Genomic DNA, 19,287 nt, shown 5'->3' on the forward strand with positions numbered 1-19,287 from the left:
TGGCATTGACGTTTTTTATCTCTTTCTTAATTTTTAAAATCCCATCCATTTTTTTTAAATATCTAATGACAAATCTTGTTCAAAATCTTGTTTGTGTTTTCAGATAAATTTTGTTGCATATCTTTTTCTGTAACATTTCTTCTGAAAACAGGCTGTATAACATGGAGCACAGCTTGGGTGATCTCATGTCCTGTCTTTGTCCAGACATGCTTGAAGGAGCTGATCTATTCATTGACTCCTTAGCCACAAGCATTGGTTCCATTTTTGGCAGAACAAGCTACCACTTTTCTCCAGAAGCAATGTAAAGTAATTATCTTGGAAAAATTTCTTCTAGGTTCACAAGTTGTCTCATTAATTTGCAAAATGTTAAGTACAAATGTTTCCAGTTTGTTCCAATTTGCACAAGATGTTAGCAAAGAGGTGGAATAAATATTTCACAAAAGGATAAGGTGTAAATATATTCAAACATTAACACAATGCTTGACATTAAACTATAAAGCATACTGCATTCAGATTCAATACAAGCAAGCTCCTATGCTGAACTCCTGAAGCTGAGTTAATTAGAAATTCCATAACTTTGGCATGAGGATTCGTACATTGCCTATAAATGTTCTGCAGTAAAGATTATTTACCTTTCAGCAATAAAGATTATTTTGTGATCAGCAGCAATGATGTCAAAAGATTTTGCCACAATAAAGACATCATATTTTCAGTTGCTACTTTCTGATTACTTATTATTTTACTCTCTTATCCCTTATCCCATTTTTGTCAGACATTATTAGCCTCCATTATTAACCTCTTCTCCAGGTTGGTTACACTTCTGATGGAATGAAATGAAGGAATAAGACAATTCATGTATCCGAATAGCTAGCTTGGGTTTTTTTGTTGCATAAGGAAGTCCTAAGGTTCAGTGTCACTGTTTGACCCTCTGGTAATTCAGATATTCTTGTATTATGAATAATTTCAATTTACTATGATTACATGAGCCTGGTGGCGCAGCAGACTAATAGCCTGTTATTATCATCCAGCTGCCTGCAATTACTGCTAGTTCGAATCTCCCCAGGCTCAAGGTTGACTCAGCCTTCCATCCTTTCTAAGGTAGGTAAATTGAGGACCCAGTTTGTGGGGGCAATAAGCTGACTTTGTATAAATATACAAAAGTATGAAGGCTATTGCTTAAAAGCATTGTAAGCCGCCCTGAGTCTCCGGAGAAGGGCGGCATATAAATCAAATAAAAAAATAAATAAAATAAATAAATAAATAAACCTCTTTGTCACTAACATATCCTTAAAAAATGAATTGTACTGCACACTTTAAAATAATGATTATTTGTTTGCTATCTTCTCTTTACAAATAGCAATACCAGTGTGAACTAAATATGCTGTCCTTCCTTTTTCTTTCTATAGCTCACCAATATAACATAGGAAACTTCTTTTCAATAAATTTATTTAACTTATTGGGTGGCTTTTACTACCCAGGAGGTAGTTATAAATGTTAGTGCTTCCCACTTCAGCAACTGAAAATTATTTTATTATTCCCTTGACCTGAATAAAATATCCACATAGGACTGAAAAAAATCCTCAGTTCTGAATATTATTTAAATATTCAAAGGAGAAAAAATCAATACATATTTTATAAAAATATTTTAAAAATGACTGTATAGTAGGGATAAGGAAACACACATAAGCCTCACTAGCATTCAAAGAAGTAATTTCCAATTGAATTTAGGCAGTTTTCATTTTTCTGTGGGATCAGTCCTCATCCTAGGAAAGAATAGTATAGAAATGAGGAAAATCTGAAAAATGTTATAGGGTAGCAGTGTCATGTAAACTCCAATATATAACAATTTGCTGTAAAAAAGGTCAACTCAAGATCATAAATGATCAAAGGATCTGAACACAAACCAGTGTTGATCATAATGCATTGTAGAGACTCATTGGAAATACTGCATACAGTTTTGGCATAAGTTTACAAAGGTATAAAATTGGTACAAAAGAGGAACCAAAATAATCAGCAGCCATGCAACCATGTCTCTATGAGGAAAGATTATTTTATTTTTCCTTTAGCATGGGAATCTCTAAATTGAGAAGACTACAACTTCCTAAAAGCAATTAATGAAGGCCTTTGCTTCTGATAACTTCTTATAACTACTGTATCAATTTAACCTCCATTTGTTGAATGAAGCAATGAGGGGAAAAAAGTTGCCATTATGAACCCACTGTAATTTTTTGATCTAAGTATGTTATTTTGGGCATTTGGCCTCCAAACAATACTCTCAATGTGAAAATCCTGCAGTTTTATCACCATAGAAATAATACAAAGCAATATAGAATGATGGACACCTTGCTTCATTTTTTTTTTCCATTTTACAAATAGACTTGTACGAATTCTTTTTTTAAATCAAGTTTTATTGATTTTTTTCTTTCACACACATAGACACATTTTATGAACAGAGTATTGAACATATCATATCTTATACAACTTATCATATCCAATTTCATTTTACAGTTACCATTTTTGCCAAAATATTCTTTTCCCATACTTTTTATCTTAATACTTCTAATACAGCATCACCATCCGCCCTCAAATCCTAATTTCTTAACATTATTTCAATTAGTTATCTTATCCATTGTTAATCATATATATTCCCTTTTAACTTTCATATTAATTCATTCTTCATCCTAATAAATTTGCACATTCTTGGGGTTGCCTTTCTACCATCATCTCCCTTGTTTTACAACAATTTTTCTTCTCCTCTCCTCTCTTTCTCTTCCCTCTTTCTATCCCTTTCTACTTTCCTCTTTCCTCCTCTCCTACTTCTTCTCTACTTCCCCTTCCTTCCCCCTCCTCCCTTTCTAACCTTCTCTCCTACTCTTATTTCCCCTCCTTTCTTCCTCTCCTTTTCCCTTTCTTCTATTCCTCTCTCTCCTTGCTCTCTTCTCCTTCTTCCCTCTACTCCTCCTTCCATTCTCTTTCCCTTGTTGTATTCATTTTCAATTCAATATTTTCCACAATGGTATCCGGGCAACCCCAATTTCCCCCCCACTTATTAACTATATTTTTCAAAGTCCCCATCACATTTTTTAATTATTAACAATGTATTTCAACTCATTCCATTTTTACATTGAAACCTTTTAACTTAATTAACCTTCCACCTCTTATTTTCTTTAGTTCCTAATTTCTTATTCCATTAGTTATTTTCCTCATTTACTAGACTTTCAATTTTATATCTTAATTTCAGTTATTTTCACATTTAAACCAATCTTAATTGACTTGTACGAATTCTTGAGATATGGTGAGCAACAATCATTGTGTCTCTTTACAAAAAATGGAGAAGAGAGAAATCCAACAAATTATTGCCCAATCAGCTTGTTGGGAGTAATTAATAAAAGTTTATGCAAGGTATTTAAATGATAAAGTAGATACTGCTTGGTGTCAGAACAGATTGTCCTTGATGAACTGACCAGCTTTAAACCAGGAAGATCCCATTTAGAGTACATCTTTGTTTTAATAGCAGTTAGCCAAGAAATACTCATCTTGTCCCAGTCAAGCCCTGTTTCCAACCTCTGTTGATCTTAAATCTGCTTTTGATTCAATTTGTAGATTCAGATTATAGGAAAAGTTGTGTTCATTCACAATAGATAAAATGATCACACCAGCAAAGCTATACCTATTTCTAAGGATGTTCAACAAGGGTACATCTTTGCACTGTAATTGTTTAATTTCTACATATACTCTTTTTTTTTCCATAACAATTTCTGAGAACAAACATATATCAATTTTATTATGGGCAGTCCTCACTTACTGGTTTTTGTGATTGTTTGAAGTTATAACAGTGCTGAAAAAATAACTTTATGGTTAATTTCCGAACATTTTCAACCTTTGTAGCATCCCCCAGTCAAGTAATCACTATTTACAGTCAATATTCATTGTCCTGTGTCTGACTTGTGGGTTATTTTCTTTTTCTTCCCCTTTCACAGATGAAAGATTAGAGTAAAAGGGATTACAAGAGAGTAAGATGTTTGCTCTTTTACACATTGAAAGCAATGTGATCGTCCCAGCAGCCCAGGATTGGGAGCTTTAAACAGTTTACAGTAGTCTCTTGAAATCACTTCTCCAATCTCTCTGTTTTATGGTGGTGGTAGGGGGAGGAGAGATTGCCTACAGAAATCATTTGCTTTTTTGTTCCCATATCCTTACAGAACAGAGATATTAGACAGGAAGAGATTTTAAGAGAGTATCGTAAACATCTGTGTAGCGTGCCAGTCACTCCCAACCCTAGGCTGTGGTGCAAGACAGTAAGCAGGCTCTTGAGCATCCCAAAGAGAGGGAAGTGCCTAGAAGGCAAACAGAAGCCAAAGGTGTGAAAATGAATACTCTTATTTCTTTCCAGCAGGAAACCATAGTCCTTTCACCTGATTTCCCATTTAAAAACTGCTTTGGTTAACAGCAGAGTTTCTGGTCCCAATTACAATTTGTGAAGTATATGCCAGTGATGTATATCATAGAACCCATCATGTAAAACATGCACTATAATCTCTAGCCAAATTCTGTGAAGGGAAAATGTTACTGATAAACCATTTTTAAAACTAAAGTTTTAGTTTTCTCCAAATAGCCTCAAATCCAAAGGGATAAAATAATGAACAAGTTAAAACATTTAAATATTTAGGAGCCACCCTCCAGGCTTCTGGAAGCTGCACTACTCACTCAGATTTCATTGCACAAACATATTAAAATCTGCTATTGCTATTCCATTGAACTAATGGTGCTTTTTTCACCCTGAAAATCCATAAAAATCTACTTGGCCAAAGCGATTCCCCAATTACCATATGGTACCCTGGTATGCTTGTCCTTTAATTGTTCCCCTTTAAAGACAGATCGATCTAAATTATTCAGCCTAAAATATTGTAGGTTCCTCAAGTGTTATGAGTGTATGATGGAGAAGGGAAGCAAAGTAGCTGAAAATAAAGATAATTAGCAGCTCAGTCTGTCTGATTTTAAACAAAATGTTTTATCCAGTTGGCTTGATTCCACAAACACTAGGTGATAACTTCATCATACACTGGAGAGTAATGATGTAAAACAAAATTCATTAGGATTATGGGATGCCTGGAGGGTGATTCCTAGATATTTAAATGTTTTAATTTGTTCACTAAACAAACAAGATTAACCTAAGATACAGGAATAACAGAAAAAACATGTCTTCAGACAATACAATAAAGTTTTATCAAAATTGCTGCAAGAAAATAGGTTGATGGTTTGTATTTCAGATACCTTTTTATTATGTTATTGATATAGAATACAATTTAAGGGCATGGAACTATTTTCTTAAAAACTCAATTTCAAAAAATGTTCTCATGAACAAGAATTCTATACTGTGTAAGTTCGTATTCTATGCAAATTATTGTTAGTCAAACCACATGCTAATTTCACTTAACAAAAGAAATATAAATTTTCTAAACTCTCAATCTTGCTTTCTGTCATAGAGAATTCCTAATCCTTAAATTAAAGAATTTTAATAGGATACTCTCTTCTAATGTCCCACTAGATGAATATTTATCTTAGCTTTCATGCTTGATCCATTTGTTAAAACTCTTTATATATGTAATTGCATTTGTTCTTATAAGAAACAAGAAACATCCTAATAGGAATCTGTAAGAACCTGGTGAGGAGTAGCTGAATGTGTAAACAGCTTTGTAAGATCCATGTATTGCATCTTCCCTTAAATTTTTTCACTCTGTGTGTGTATGTATGTATGTATGTATGTAGGTAGGTAGGTAGGTAGGTAGGTAGGTAGGTATGTGTATGTATATGGAAAGGTGTAGGCGTATGCTGGTGGAAATTTGAAGAGAGGTTAGTCAGCTGGGGGAACTACAGAAAGGTATGAAGATTAGAGATAAAATTCAACTACTGAAAAAAGTACAAGGTACAACTCCATCAGATAGATAGATAGATAGATAGATAGATAGATAGATAGATAGATAGGTGATAGATAGATAGATATACAATACATACATAAATACATATGCACATATGATATGTGTGCATATGCACATATATGCACACATATGCACACATATGCACAGATAGATAGCTTGCCTACCTGCTTTCCTGCTTGGGTTTGGTTGAAACTTAATAACAATAGCATTTAGACTTATATACCAGTCCATAGTGCTTTACTGCATTCTTTGAGTGGTTTACAAAGTCAGCATATTGCTTCCAATAATCTGGGTCCTCATATTATCAACTCAGAAGGATAGACTGAGTCAACCTCAAGCCCTATTAGGATCGAACTCCAGAGTTTAGTCTGCAATATTGCATTCTAACCACTGTGCCATCAGGGCTCCTTAATCGTATCATTTGGTCGGCCAGAGTCAGAAATGATTGATTGGGTATCATCGGCATACTGATGAAATCTTGACCTGTGATAATGGTTGACATCACCTGGCAACTTCAGGCTGATAAGTTCATGCAAATAAGAGTGGAAAGAGATTAGACCTCTAAAAATCACTTCAAAGTAAGTTTCTCTGCACCTACCAATGCTGACTAGAACTGGCCCTAGTATCATCCTAATCCCATGATTCCCCTTCAAATCTCCAGAGCTTGTCCAAAAGAATAACATAACCAAAGGCATCAAAAGCCACTGACATATCAAGGAGGGCTAGAATGGGTACACCACCTCCATCCTGTCCCACTAGAAGAGGGTCCCTGAACTCCTGGGCAATGACTGACCTGTGCAAATAGTGCGTGAGTGTGTGACCTCATGCAGAACCATTTGTGCAAGCAACAGACATGCATACTTGCACGCAAAATTCTGCACACACAAGCACACACACCCAATGCTTGCATGGAACCCTCCCCTCCCTCCATGCTGACAGTGCCAAGCTGCAAAGCCAGAAAGGTTGGGGAACTACTGCACTAGAGGTTGTCCTCAAGGTCCAGCAATGCAGTCTCACAGCTATAATCAGGTCTAAATCTTTACTGAAAAGAATCCAAATAACCCATTTCTTCCAGGAATTGCAAACTATTAATCTTCTCAACATTCTTCTCTAAAATGGGAATGCTGCACACAGGCAAAGTTTGTCCAATATGGTGGGTCAAGAAATGATCTGTTGTGGAGACAGCAGATCACTACTTCTTTCAAGGCAAGTAGCACCACCCTTCTTACAAAGTGGCATTAACCGTTGCATGGACCTCCTGGGAAGCCATGACCCAAAACTCACAGCTCCCAAGACCTTATCCACATCATTAGGACTAACAGATTTAAACTCTTCCCAGATAACTGGGCAAGACCATGCTTGAGATACCCCCATAGAACTTGTGCCACAAGAGTCGAATCTTGAGTGAATCCAGTTTATTCTGACAGACAGATAGGACAATCCTCATAGTAGTCCTGTAAGTGTTTCCCCAAACCTTCTTTACCCAGGAGGCAGTGTATCATCTTAAAGAGAGCCCTGGCTAGCCACTGATGCAGTAAGAACAGGAAAAATAAGAATGTTTTGTTGCTCCTATCACCACAATGTAATGCAGAAAAAACGGCTCTTACAATGCTTGATCAGGTTCACTTTTCATTTCGCTCCAGTGACAGCCTAGGCATCTCTTGTGTCACTTCATCACCTAGAATTGCTGAAACCAGATGCTGCAACTGAGAACTCCAAGGCCAAAAAAGGAGTGATTTGTACATGACAAGAGATTGATAGTGGTCCATTGTAGTGAACAAATTCCAGTTAATGTCTCCACAGCCTCAGAATGAAAACAAGATCCATTGTGCAACTTTCACTGTAATTCAGATCACAGGTAACATGGATTGGATCTCTGGTTGCCATGAACTTGCAAGCAGTCTCTAAGTGAGGCAGAATTAAAGTCTGCCATTAACTGTGGGGAGTAAGGAAGGTGAGCTTGACAGATATGCAGGATTTATTGGCCAGGCAAAAGTGCCCAAAGCATTTTTAAAGTTCATAATAAGATAATATTCAGAATCAGGTCAGCAGATGTGTCCTAATTCACTGAATTCACAATCGGAATTTGAAGTTTCTGTTAACGATTGCCAAACTCAATAAATTCAGCTTTAGACTTGCTGTGGAGTTGATTTCTTGGTCTGGTCAAACTTCTTGGGTTGACAATAATCCAAAACTGTGGAATTCAATCTGGCCAATATTGAGCACCTTCAGAAAGTTGCCACACAGCAGTGAGGCTGGTACACTAACAACAGTCCCCTCTGTTTCCTACAGCCCAAATTTACAAACAGTGCCTCACACATGCTATTTGTGGCACAGTGCCACAGAAGCCATTCAATTCTCTCTAATAACAATTACTATGTTCCTACCCCAGCCTGACAACTGGTTCAACAGACAGCATCTTGCAAGACACAACTCTAAGACAGAACCTCCTCCCCTCAGTGTCCAGCCAGGTTTCAGGAATGAAGGCTAGATCTTGCATATGATTAGATTGTGGATGAAGAACCTGATTAAAAGACTGTGAGAGAGCACAGAGGAGTAGAAGACAAAATCAGTACAGTACTAAACACTATATTTCAGGAAATGGCCTTTCCTGAAAGCAGCTTGCTCCATCTCCATCTCTATTGTCATCAGGGTAGATAAAAATCAATGATTTTTTTAAAAAAAAAATCAAAAAAAATCAGATTTTTTTGATTTAAATCGGATTTTTTTGATTTAAATCGTATTTTTTTATTTTTATAGAATTTATTTTAATAAAAAACTTTTGGGGTAAAAATCTATCGTAAGATAGTTTTCTATTTAAGATACATAAATAATTTAGTTTATTCAGCATGAAATGGAGCTTAGTTATGTAGCATGAGGCTGTATATTCTGCAAAACTGGGACTATCGGTGAGTCAACAGTGGGTCAAAGGAGTAGCAGAGATGACAGTTGTTCTTTAAAAATTATGATTTAAATCGAGTTGATTTAAATCAAGCCTTTTTACTAGTGATTTAAATCAACTCGAATTAAATCAAATCCACCCTGATTGTCATCTACCCATTTGCCCAGCTTCTCCCAAACATCCTAACCTTGCTTGGTCATCATCTGTGTTCCCTTCCGGAATAAGGACCTATCATTCCTTTGAGGTAGTCCAGAAAAGAAGCATAAACCATGAGAACGAACACTACCTTTATTATAAAGTTATAGTAAGAGAATTTTGCAAATCTCAAATTATTTCTCCTTTTGTTTACTTTTACTTTCTCAAAAATTAGGGAAGGCCCCTTTTGAGTCTCTTCCTATGTTCCTTTTACTTTTGTGGGTTGAGATCCATACATGAATGCCTTCTTTGCATGGTGGTTGTAGTCTGCAGCCCTTCCTATTGTCTCCCAAGGTCATTCCACGTACTATTACAGGATCCCATTCAGTCATCCAAACCTCCAATTATACCATCCATCAACTTGTACTAGTTTTACGAATGCTTCTGACACTACAGGACTACTACAAAACACTCCATGTGTTTTGCCAATATTTTTGCCTCTCTGTCTCTTCATATCACACAAATGTATGTTATATTTACCCTAAGGAAACAGAGCATTAGGTGAAAGTACTCTATGTCACTTCTAAATCTATTAAACTGATAACTCTAGCTATTTTACAAATGGAATTAAGTTCAATTCAGGGCATCAATAATATAGTAAGAGGGTTTTTCTTCTTTTTCTGTTTTGTGTAGTCTACCACTTACTTAATTCTTAATAAATAATACAGTCATATTTTATCATTTCTTCTGCATTTTGCTGAAGGGCAAACAAAATCAGATACGTGTGTGTGTGTGTGTGTGTGTGTGTGTGTGTGTTTGTGGCTATACACTACTTGGATGATAGATGATGGAAAAATCACATTTGCCTTCTTTAATGGTAGAAGTAAAAAAAAAGAAAAAAAGTACCCGGTGAGAATATCTTGTATCATCTCAATTAGTTTATCCTTTCAGTATCACTTTGGGAGAGAGCTGTGATGATAAATTAGTTTGTATGAAGAACAGGAAAAAGTAATAGCAATGCTGGTTCTAAGAACAAGTAACCCACTCAAGATTAATGTGCACATTGAGGCGATCTTCTGAGAGGGAACCTAGTATCAGCAAATAAAATGAGAGCCAGTACTGCTTTGAAATGCTGGTTGCTGCATTTGGTCACAACTGTTCTGAATCTGAAAACATTTTAGCAAATTAAAAAAAAAACAAATAAAAAATATGTATTCTCTTAGATGTTGGTGTCCACCCAATGGAAAGGATGAAATTGAGCCCATTTACAACAGTTACCTATGCATGGATTAGGAGGGACATGGGAGGGGAAGGGGAAAAGGAGATTCCTGTAGAATAACAGTTTGTAAAAAAATGTTATTCTATATTTAGAAGATTGACTAAGCCATCCATTATATGAGATAAATGTCTAAAAAATTACATATCACAAATCAAGGCAGTTTGGCAATGTTATCATCTTGATGTTCCATTTTTCAATCTCTGATATTAAGAATTAAATGACACACTCTTTTTCCTAAATTCTGTCATATTAAGGAACTGAGAGCTGTAGTATAACATCCAAAATTGATTTAATAAAAGAAACAAGGAAAGAAACGGATTCTTTTTATATAGAACTATATTCCCTATTTGCTGTGTACACGGCCTACAAAACCACAAATTATAGATCAGATTAAACAGATTTGGAATATTGAAATATGCAATATTAATAAGCATCTTGTTCTTTAAAGTAAATTACAATTATAATACTTAGCTAGCTGTACATTATTTCTAAAAAACAAACTTTCTCCATCATTAGGCAAAAACAACCTGCAAACAATCCACCAGTTCTATAAAGTAGCATAGGTAAATAATCCAAAAAATATTTATAATATATTATTTAGCAAAGGGCTGACAGCAAATCTAATTGAACAAACTGACATATTAATTGTAGATTAGTCATATCTACATATGAAGTTTGGAGCAAATTATGCCTAAAGACTGAGCAGTACACATATTAAAAGTAACCCATCCCTTACCTCAAATATCTATTTCAGATCAGGAAAGCAATTTATCTACATGGATAATGTCTCTATCAGTGACTTATGGCATATTCTAAAACCATCCAATCATAATTATAGCAACATAAGAACAATGAGGAGAGACTTTATATTACTTCAATGATGGTTCAGTTATGTTATGAAAATGTTATAAATCATTAATAAAGAAATGAACTTTAACTTATTTTCACTTAGATTCTATCCCCATTTCCTGGCCTTGCTCCATTAACTATGATTTTCAATCCACATGGAAGCAGGCAGTGGCAACTAAAATCTGATCCTTGGGCTTCTCTCCAGGTCTTCTACTCTGCATGGGATATGATCATGGCAAAGCAGATTAAACAGCATGTAGCAGACACAGAATGCTAATTGGATCTAGGCAGGACCCCAACTTTTATTGCCAGTGAATCCAACAAGTATTCTGCCTCCCCTATTGCATCTCTAATCAACTGGAAGTATCTAAGCAAAAGGGCCTTTATTCTGGCCCAATGTCATGTCCTCATCTCAGCTGTCTTTGAAGGCTGATACAGGAAGATTCTTTGCCAGTGACTCTGGACACAAATAAATGTGCTTCTCCAATGCCTGTCCTACAGAGACATTTGTAGTAGCCTCATGTGACCATATAGTATACTGCATAAACACTCAGGACATATAGGATAATTTTACACCACCCAGTTGTTTCCAGATAGGCAACCCTATTACAAGTTATAATGTTGTCAAGTTCTCGCAGCAGGGCTCAAAAGTCACTGGATGATAACCTTCCCCATGCTATATGCTAGTTTTATTAAGCACCTAATTTGCCATATCAAAGTGCTTAGTAACTTGCCAGTCTTCCACATTCTAATGTTTTATGTTTTCCTATCCCAATCTAATGCTCCTACATATTCTGTTAGATATTTTTTTTTAGATTTTCTCTTTTTACATATACTTTTTATTTCTTATATCTTGTATATCTTCTGGTTTTTCATACCTTTTTTAGATTTAGGTTTTTATTTTTACTCTTGGTGTATTCTTTAATGACTGTATCTCACTTTTCTTATGCTGATCTATGACGGTAATAAACATTTGATTTGACTTATTTTCTCAATGGACATATTCATCATGGGAATAGTAAACAATGACAAAAAATTGAAGTGGTATCCTGTCACAACTCACCATTATACAGTAAAATCAGAAAACAAAGTCAGGTAAAGTTTTAGACTAATATCACTTCTCTAAGAATAATAGGTTTGTTTTTCCAACACTTTATATTTGAAGCATGCACATGAAATATTGAAAATATAGGGATGGGATTCTAAGTCTGTTCCCAGTGAACTTTGTAAATAATTATGAATTGTTTGATGGCTCTTATTCATTAAAGTCCTTGATGTAACAGTTTCAAAACATTAGTGCTGGATGATTTGCATTTAACATTTACTGTACAACCAAATAACTATTATTATATTAAAGGCATGGTGATTTATCACAACATAATTAGTAGAAAAGTCATGCATATAAATTAGCCCTATTTCCAGATGCCAAGAGTATCTCGACTCCTGCTGTGTTAAGGAATGTGAATTCTTTTGCAAGATAATTTCACAAGTAATAATAAAAACGGTATAATCTACTTAGAAGATAACAGTATTAAAAACAATCTTTCTAAAGGTTCAGTTCTTAGCATGTTCCACACCCATCTTGGAGATGGAAATAACAGGAAATAATGAAAAAACATTTTACAAGCCATTATATGATGTCATATTATGATGTTATAGAATAATGATTCAAGCATTCCTTTGCTATCAGTAACTAGAAACCTCTTGGGTCATTGTTTGACAGACATTTCCTTATCAGAGTCCCCAATGCCTTCAACAATGGCAGAGTTTCTAATGTATTTGAAAAGTTCTTAAAAATTTGGGGAGATATTCAGAAATTTATCTGTCTTGAAAGTAACCCTGGTTGAACTGTATAACACAATGAAACATCAGAAGTTAACCACAGGAAATGTTTTATGATGTTTTGTATTATGAAATAAAATATGTTAAGATCATTTTTATGTCATAAAATGTTTTAGAAAATTTGCCAAATTTGAATTCCATGAGAGTCATGCATCCTGGATTTTGGATGCATTCTGTAAGTTATACTTTGGTTCAAAAATTGTTGCCCAATGCCCAATTTCACCCAGTTAAAGGTTATGTGAGCAATCGTTTTAATAGTATATAGATGAAATAAGTATATGGTAAAGTCTTTCAATATATTAATGAAGTCATATTAATGTTTGGCAATTGCATAGAAGCAGAGTGCATGTACTGACTGCATTTCTTATTTGTATATGGTCAGCATGTTCATATATACAGAGGATATAAATGCTGACTGTGTAATATAATCCTAAATAATAAATTATGGGGATTAAAGTATACATTCTTGGGCTATTCAGGTATGTTTACAAAATACGAAATCAGTCCTGAATTTTAAATGGCCATAAGAAATAAAAGATGGAAGTATCAGCTTTCCTATATGTTTCCATGCTTAAAACATGGTGAGAATCTACAATCTGATCCCATAATTAATGTATTTTAGGAATGTACAATTTTGTTTTGAAATTAAATTATTCTTTATTTATTTAAAATAAATAGTTAGCAGGACTCCTGTGTAATGTGTCAGAATATTTAGCTAAAACCAATTTGCAGCCGCACTCAAAATTCGTTGGATGATGACATGTGCTATAAACTAGATTTATTGAGAACCTAGTTCATCATATCAGAATGTTTTGTAACTTGATAGTTTTCCGCAAACTAACCTTTTATATTCCCTAATTCCATCTAATGCTCCTACCTCCTTTAGATTCTTGTATTGTTGCTACAATAAAAAGGTGCCTCTCAAAAAAAAACAATGAGTAAAGATATAATACAAACTATTCATAGCAGACACCCTCCTGTCCTAATTTTTCTTTTACAAATGCCTTTGTATATTGCATCTCTGACAACATATCTAATAAAGCCCATGAAGGTTGTTCTTTGCTTCCCGACCTTGAAGCTATTCATAGATGTAGAGATATGTACGGTAGGCAGCTGATTTTCAAAATGCGATAACTTGCGATTAATACTGTTTTCTTTAAAGATACATTCTCAGTAATTTTTCTTATCTTTTGCCCATCTAGAAAAAATTGGAAAAAGCAGTTGTTTTTTAAAAATGGTAAGCTCTGTCCTCAGTACTGCAACCAGCTATCTATAAAATATTTAATAGTAACCATAAAAGTGGAACTATTTAACATGTAAGTAACCTTCAGCTATTTTAATTACACAGCAGATACTGACTTTGCCAGGTTGTAGTATAGCAGACTTTAGATACAATGGACAAAAACTATTTGCTACTTGATGTATGCATAACATTCTGTTTGATCTAATAGAAATTAAAGTCTGATGCCCCTTCTTCCCAATTAATGCAGTAAATGAAGTGTTTACTTGTATTAATAATCTTGTAATTTTGGAAGATACATAACTTATGCTTTGTGATTTATTCCAATGGCCAATTTACCCAATTTCTAATTGTCAGATTTAGCCTTCACATAGACACCCTCAAAGAGAAAACATACTTGCAACTCATCATGACATCTATCTTAATGAATTTGAAGTTTATTTGGAAATTGAAGAAAATATTATTGAAATGATTGTCATTTTAGTTTAGAAACTGTTTCTATTCATAACATTTGTACAGATATTTTTCATTTGCCTCAGGGCATAATATGGATGACATTGTCATGATTCCTGCCAAAAGTCCCGAATATCTTGGTAATATTTGAGTTCAGTATATGCAAGTTAGTTTTCATCACTCTACAGTTTCAACTGCAAGATTCTTACATGTTAAATTGTGTCCTCCACCTTTTGCTATGAATAAAGCCTGATATTTTTAATGATGGTGAACATTCTGAATGTACAATAAAATAGCCTGAGTCCACATATTGTGCTAATCTATAGTAGTTTAACCTTGACTTGCTTAATGAATCTTGGCATGATGGCTCATGCAAATGAAGCCATAAACCATGCTTTGCAAATGATAATGACTGAATTCACCTACTGAAGTAGGTCAAATAAAGCAAACTACATTACATGGGATGGAACAGATGTAGGCAAGACTAAGTGGCTATGGATACTTTGGCCTCCCAGTTTTGGCCTGGTTCCATTTTTGGTCATGTATGGCATTATACTTGCCTCTTCAGGACTTCTGCACAACTTAGGGTCCTGTGTACTTTCAACTCTTATATGAGTGGCAACTGTGGCTAAGAAGGCCTTTGCACAAATTTATTTAGTCATTTAGTTTAATCACCTCATGAATTTCTTTTAAGATCACTTAAAAGCTAAAGTAGTCCAGAAGGTGGTGGCACTGGCAGTTATAGGTATGCTTCAGCAGACCCATGTTACACCTGATCCATTAGACTTCCAGGTGCAATTCAACCTATCAATCCCTTCACAGCATAGAGCCTGGTTATCTGAGGGACTCCCTGTTTCTCATCTTTTCTTCTCATCTCACATGGTCTGACAGAGTTGTCATACTCTGAGCCTCATAAAGTAAACAATATCAACTGGTGGGACCCAGGAAGCAGGTCTTCTCTACCTTTGAGGACAGTGAGGATGATGATCTTGATGGAGATATGCAAGAACTGTTGCCTAGAGCTGAAACATGTTTAAGTTCAAAATGAGATAACATTTGGAAGCTGTTTTGGCAGATACATTCCTAATTCATTGAAATATAAGAGGGAGAAGGAGATTTATTCTTATAATCCACCCAGAGTCACTGAGAGTGAGTTGGGCAGCCATATAAAGTTTCATAAATTAAATAAACAAATGCATAAGATTCTGATATTGAGCCAAACACAATGAAAGCAGTTTTACCTTTCCGGTAGAATTAATTTCCAGGTCTGGTCAACCTAGTGGAGTGGAAATCATGGTGCCTGCCCACTGGTGCACAGTTCTCCCAAAAATTTGTATCCTGGCCATGGTTAAATGAGACCTTAAAACTGGGTTCTGTCTTTAGACCTTGCAACAGAATGAGTAGTTGAGTTATTGTGTAATATTTTTTCAAATGTAGGCATTTCCCACAGATTTTTTTAAAAATACCAGTAATATATGTTTTTACTTATTTTTACTGGTTTTATTTTGTAAGTAGTTCAGAGCAATAAAAGATTTGGGTGGCCTATAAATCTCATGAATAAATAAGCTGCTGCAACATGAGTAAAATTTACCGCACTTTCTGTGATTGAAGTTCTTCCAATGCAAATAGCTATTTATACTCAAGATACTGTACATTCAAATGTTGTCAATACTAGTCTTTGCTATAGTCACATGGTGAGAAGTCAGAATACTCTTATTAAATCTCAGTCACTAGGCAAGATTAATAAGGTAACAGGTGAGAAGGATAGCTGTGAAAAAGTCTCTCCAGTGATGGCCTAGGAAGCACTAACTACTCAAAATGGAACTTATTTATTTATTTATTTATTATTTATTAATCAAATTTCTATACCGCCCTACTCCCGAAGGACTCAGGGCGGTGAACAGCCAAGATAAAATACAGATAATACAAATATTAAAAATCCCTTAAAATTATTAAACATTTTGGCTGAAACACAAATTAAAACACCCAATTTATAAAATCATGAATTAAAAAATTTAAAAAATAATTTAAAAGAGGGGAGTTAGGCCAGGCCAGCTTGCTGAAATAGAAAAGTTTTGAGAGCACGGCGAAACGTGCGCAGGTCCGGGATCTTCCGTATCTCTGGGGGGAGCTCGTTCCAGATGGTAGGTGCCCCCACAGAGAAGGCTCTCCCCCTGGGGGCCACCAGTCGACACTGTTTGGCCGACGGCACCCTGAGGAGCCCCTCTCTATGGGAGCGTACTGGTCGGTGAGAGGCTATTGGTAGCAGAAGGCGGTCTTGTAGATACCCCGGTCCAATGCCATGGAGCGCTCTAAAGGTGGTAACCAAAACCTTGAAGCGCACCCGGAAGACCACCGGGAGCCAGTGCAGCTCGCGCAGGAGGGGGGTCACATGGGAGCGCCACGTCGCTCCCATAACCACCCGCGCGGCTGCATTCTGGACCAGCTGGAGCCTCCGGGTGCTCCTCAAGGGGAGCCCCATGTAGAGAGCATTGCAGTAGTCCAAGCGGGAAGTAACAAGAGCATGAGTGACCGTATTTAACGAGCCCCGATCCAGAAAGGGACGCAACTGGTGAATCAGGCGGACCTGATAAAAAGTCCCCCTGGCCACGGCCGTCATGTGCTCTTCTAAAGACAGCCGTGAGTCCAGGAGGACACCCAAGTTGCGAACCCTCTCCGTGGGGGCCAATGACTCGCCCCCAATAGTCAGTGATGGCACCAACTGACTATATCGGGATGTCGGAAACCACAGCCACTCGGTCTTGGATGGGTTGAGCCTGAGTCTGTTTCTCCCCATCCAGATCCGCACGGCCTCCAGGCACCGGGACATCACTTCAAGGGCATCATTGGGGTGGTCCGGGGTGGAGATGTACAGCTGAGTATCATCAGCGTACTGATGGTACTTCACCCCGAAACCACGGATGATCTCACCCAGCGGCTTCACATAAATGTTGAACAGAAGGGGCGAGAGGACTGACCCTTGTGGCACCCCACATACAAGGGGCCTCGGGGTCGACCTCTGCCCCCCTGTCAACACAGACTGCGACCGGTCAGAGAGAAAGGAGGAGAACCACCGTAGGACGGTGCCCCCCACCCCTAACTCCTCTAGCCGGTGCAGCATGATACCATGATCGATGGTATCAAAAGCCGCTGAGAGGTCTAATAGGACCAGGACAGAGAAACAACCCCTGTCCCGAGCCCTCCAGAGATCATCAACCAACACGACCAATGCCGTTTCCGTGCTGTACCCAGGCCTGAAGCCCGACTGGAACGGATCCAGATACGACGATTCATCCAGGTACTGGGGGAGCTGTCGCGCTACCACACTCTCAACAACCTTTGCAACGAAGCGAAGGTTGGAGACTGGACGATAATTTGCCAACACCGGGTCCAGGGAAGGCTTCTTGAGGAGAGGCCTCACCAGGCAGCAGGGAAGACACCCTCACTCAAGGAAGCATTTATAATCCCCTGGAGCCAGCCTCATGTAACCTCCCGAGAGGCCAGCACCAACCAGGAGGGACATGGGTCCAGTAAACATGTGGCTTATAGGTACAAAAGCAAGGGCACCAGAAAAAAAAAGGTCTGTAAACAATGCAAATGAACTGATTGGGAAAAAAATAACCACATTAGCAATAACCTACAGACATGTGCACTTATGATACATATCTATTCTATACTGAACATAGCTGTTTTCAAGATTTTCTTCACCTGATCTTCTCCATAAATTTTGGAATTCTTGTTTTCTAATTTACTTTGTGTGTGTGTTTTTTTAAAAAATAAAAGTTTATTTAGCATATGGGCATTTTGCTAGACCTTTTTTGTTTTCACATATTTATTTCATTTTTGGAGGAAAATACCATGACCGCAAAACTGAAACTGAACTGAGCATATGCTTCCACATTTAAAATGGGGGGGGGGAGGAGAGGACGACAAAACAGAATGTGTGTAATCCTTTTATTACTAATTATTGGGATCTTACAGAGCTTTCAACAATAAAATGTTTGAAACAATCATACTGAACAAAACTTTACAAGTTCTGAATCTGTAAGCCGCAAAACTATTATTTGCTGCTCTTCTTTCCACTGGGAAACTTTTAAGTGACAAAGTGGATATTTTTCTCCCCCCAGAAAATAAAACTCAAGAGAACAACAGGATAAGATAAACAGCACAGAGTGATACTGTCTTCAGTTTTTTTATGCTTATAAAAATGCATATCCTTAGATCCGTGAGAAGACAGTGTGAGATAAGCAGAGAATAATATTCAGATTTGATTTTTGTCTTCAGCTTTTTTTTTTTAACCCCAAACCTATGCCTTCCTTCCTTTCTTCCTCCATTGATAAAGTTTATCCTGACTGGATAATCTCAGAAAACATATTTTTTTTAGAAAAAAAATATAATAAAGCTACTTCAACTTTTGCTCCTTAGCTTTTTTTCTTTTTCTTTTTGTGTAGCTGTTCAAAATGGAAACCGATACTTAAAAATAAACTGCACCTTATATGTATGACCTGTGTTTGTAGTAATAGTTATATCTTCATTTTTCATCTTGTAAGAGCAGAGGGACTGAAACTAAAAACAAATCAATGCACAGAGTTAGGTTCATTGAGCCAAGCAGAGGAAAACATGTAGCAGAAAAGCAGTAGCAACAAGG

General features: G+C 36.5%; 1 protein-coding gene across 1 annotated transcript in view; it reads right to left on the reverse strand.

The window, feature by feature from the left end:
- GABRG3 (gamma-aminobutyric acid type A receptor subunit gamma3) overlaps positions 1 to 19,287 on the reverse strand; it is a 428,102-nt gene that overhangs the window by 233,555 nt on the left and 175,260 nt on the right. The gene's annotated exons all lie outside the window — the stretch shown is intronic.

The sequence above is a fragment of the Pantherophis guttatus genome, chromosome 5 (assembly GCF_059756535.1).
Source record: "Pantherophis guttatus breed Tessera chromosome 5, ASM5975653v1, whole genome shotgun sequence".
Lineage (NCBI taxonomy): Eukaryota > Metazoa > Chordata > Lepidosauria > Squamata > Colubridae > Pantherophis > Pantherophis guttatus.